This window comes from Schistocerca cancellata, chromosome 3 (assembly GCF_023864275.1).
Source record: "Schistocerca cancellata isolate TAMUIC-IGC-003103 chromosome 3, iqSchCanc2.1, whole genome shotgun sequence".
Taxonomy (NCBI): Eukaryota; Metazoa; Arthropoda; class Insecta; order Orthoptera; family Acrididae; genus Schistocerca; species Schistocerca cancellata.
In genome coordinates this window covers 546,806,582-546,810,283 of record NC_064628.1, presented here as the reverse complement: position 1 = coordinate 546,810,283, position 3,702 = coordinate 546,806,582, and the positions used below count along the sequence as shown (strand labels likewise).

General features: G+C 42.5%; 1 pseudogene; it reads left to right on the top strand.

The window, feature by feature from the left end:
* Window positions 1-1,167: 1,167 nt before the first annotated feature.
* Window positions 1,168-1,285, top strand: LOC126177373 (5S ribosomal RNA; annotated as a pseudogene).
* The last annotated feature ends 2,417 nt before the right edge of the window (window positions 1,286-3,702 follow it).

Below are 3,702 nucleotides of genomic sequence, written 5' to 3'. Positions count from 1 at the left end.
GACGTCATTCCCCACCCATCTTATTCGCATGATCTTGCATCCCCCGATTTTCCCCTTTTCCACCCACTGTCGACTAGCCGCCTAGGAACTTCCTTTCCAGATGCGCTCCGAACATGATTCGACGAATTCTTCGCCACAGAACTGCCATTTCTATCGTCGTGGATTCGAAAAGTTACCCGGCGTTGGCAGGCTGTTGTAAGTAATTAAGGAGAGTTTGTTATTGTAGACTAATATCCTGTTATGTGTATATGTTGTGTTTATTAAACTTATGGAAAAACGCATCGAATGTATGCACCAACCCAATATTTCACATCACTTTTGCAATTTTGGTCCTTGAGCCATTATCAAGTGGTACTGCAAAAGCTAAAAAAAATATGCAGAAAATGAAGCACAGGGTGTATATACGGAGTCACACAAACATGACATCAGTCAATAGTACATTACAAAAAAATGTGATTATAACATGACTTACATTTTGCTTCAGCACATGTCAGACTTTTAAAATTCTTCTATTAATATACACGTCATGTCCACTGTAGGAGTTTATTAATTTCCAAGTGCGCGAAACTCTGTACATCATGAAAAGATGTAAATTACGTAAACCGTTTACCAGTGTTGCCATTTTTAAGACAAATCAGTAAGATCAATGTTCTAACACACTTTTTACATGTGAACTGAGGCCGTTGGTGCAAAGATACGAGTACATTCACAAGTCATATTTTCTGTGCACTTATCAGGGATAGTACATTCCAGTGGTAACAATTCTAAGCTTCATATCATAAAATAGAGCTTTCTATGTGATGATAGAGTCGTAAGGTATAAGGGGAAATATTGCACAACGAAACATTTTACGAAAACCTGTTAAATAAACAGTGTTGAACAGCCACAGTTATTTCAGGTATTTTCGAAGTTTTTTTTTTTTCTATACAATCAAATATTTAATACTGCAACCATTTCATAAGATCAGGTCCCATGTGCTATCTACACAAATAATTGTTTTACAAACGACATCTACATATAAACAATACTGTAATGTCATTGTGAAATATTAGAAATAGCACTTCTGTACATCAGAAATGCCAAACTGTACTCCATACAGAAAATAATGGTAGAAATCAAGATTTGCTAGAACAACGAGAAATAATTGAGAGGTCATATTCGACACTGGGCAACGGCCTTGCCGCAATGGATACCCCGGTTCCCGTCAGATCACCGAAGTTAAGCGCTGTCGGGCGTGGCCGGCACTTGGATGGGTGACCATCTGGGCCGCCATGCGCTGTTGCCATTTTTCGGGGTGCACTCAGCCTCGTGCTGCCAATTGAGTAGCTACTCGACCGAATAGTAGCGGCTACGGTCGAATAAAACCATCATAAAGACCAGGAGAGCGGTGTGCTGACCACACGCCCCTCCTATCCGCATCCTCAGCCGAGGATGAGACGGCGATCGGATGGTCCCGATGGACCGCTTGTGGCCTGAAGACGGAGTGCTATATTCGACACTGTCAGTAGAAAATTACATTTAGATATTCTCCGCTTTTTTGAAACGTGTTTACAAATATGCTGTAGGATGAAAAGTGTTACATGTAGATAAATGTGTCTACTCATACTGTGCTTAAAAACCATGTAAACATTACTGGAAATAGTGCGTAATTTTTCGGTATTGTCCTAGTTTTGCAAAAATTGTAGTCACAATACGTCACTTTGCAGCATACCTATGTATCCTTAACAAGATCAACTACGAAATATGATGAGGCATTTGAGGATGACTCCTCAGGGCTCGCAATCGATCGTGCATTGGAATAAAAATCACCATTTGCGATTGAATGCGGATTATTTTTTATTTTACGTAAAAATTAGCATTTTGAGGAAGGTGAGGTAAAACGCAGAGATCACTATCATTTCACCAGTGCATACGGAGGCGCAGCAAATACTACAGGCCCCACTATATGGGGCCTGTCGTGTTCCACAGTCTTAGCAATTATGAAGTGCATTTTTTAATAACAAACATTTCCGAACAAAAGAGGTCAGCTGTAGATGAAGAAATTAAATTATATCTAGGCCACATTTCTATTCTACCATCAAACATGAAGAACATACATATTTTACGAGAAGTATTGAAGTATGACACCGAGAGCGATACTATAATACAAATTTCCAACTTGTCTGTTCGCTATCCCTCAAAAAGTGCGCATCTTACCTGAAATCCGATTAACTGAACACAGTGAGGACATAATCGTCCTGATGATCGAGAGTTTAACCTATTTACTTAAGGTGCGTTTTTCTATATGAGTATGTGAGCAACGAATCGACTTTACTGGAACCTTGCCTACGCTCAATCGAAAAGTTTAATACGTAGCTTGCTAACAGGTGAAATGAATACAGAAGCCAAATACCAGAGAGACTGCATTGTATGTAACGTACTTAAGTGTATAGCACTTGCAGATCATACTGTTACACGCCTGAAAATTGATGTGGTACTCCTTGGTGCTGTATTCGAAAACTTACGTGGTCCTTGACTTAACACATGTGAACTGAGTACTGCCCATTACGTTAGTTTGCATAGCTTGTCATGGGATGCTCTGCTAAAAAATACTGTAGTCGAATTGCAACTTATTACCTACACTGAGTAATTACAATTTGTTGGGCATGGCATCGGAGATGATGATTTTGGATATGGAGCATACAGCATCACAGTCATTAGTGCTAGGGTTGATCTGAGGAGCACAGCTTTTAAAAGGAAGTGAACTGATTGAGATGGAGCTAAAGGGATCGTTGGGATTTCTGGAGGGTAGGGTGGATGGCGAGGAATGCAGTCATCGGCGTACCGGGGGAAATACACAGAGGGACAGGACTTTGGCATTACCGCACCCTAGGGCGCACCTGCAGTGGGAAGGAAGATACAGGAGTCGGTGTTGCTAGTGTGCAGGATGCAGTCGTCTGCATGTTGTGGCTCACATCATCACCAACGACGCCTGTTGCACGGGTTCTGAGGCTATCCTCAGTTCGTACAGATTGCTGGCGGAGGTTGTGACGACTGCTGGCCTCGAGTGCGTGCTGTAAGCAGAGCTCGCAAGTTGCAGCATCGTTCTCAGAGGTGATCGGGGTGCTTTGGTTTGGAGCCGAATGTAGCGTCTCTACCAAGGGCTTCGTCGACCCTATGACGGTCTTGGCTGCAGATTCCTAGACCTGCGTTATCGTGTGGTGTCTGCAGGTCACGGGTGTACTACACAAAGGAAGCAGCTACTCGGGTAGCAGAGTACTTGTGGAGCGCACATGTGGGATTTTTAGGCTAGGCAGTAGTTTGAGGTGCTCTGATGAACGCTCGCCAGTCTACGTGCAACAAGGGAAGTCAAACGGCGTTCTGAATTAAGACACTTCAACTGTCACAATTTTATCAGTAAAATGTCGAAGTATTCGTAATAAGTTCCCGGATTTACTGCTCTCCAAGAAAGTTCTCGCGCTCAAATTATCTTGGGAGCTGGAGCTGGCTGAAACCAGCTCTGAGAAATTTAGCGAGTTGTCGAACTTACATCGGGAACAGAGGAGGGGGAATGTTCATTGCAGTTGACAAAACTATTGTCTCTATTGAGGTCGAAGACGAGTGTGACAATGAAGTCATCTGGTTGAGTATATCATGTGTAGGTGGAACCAAGTTAGTTGTTGGATGTTTTTACCGTCACCACGGCTGGGTGTTGTGTGCTGT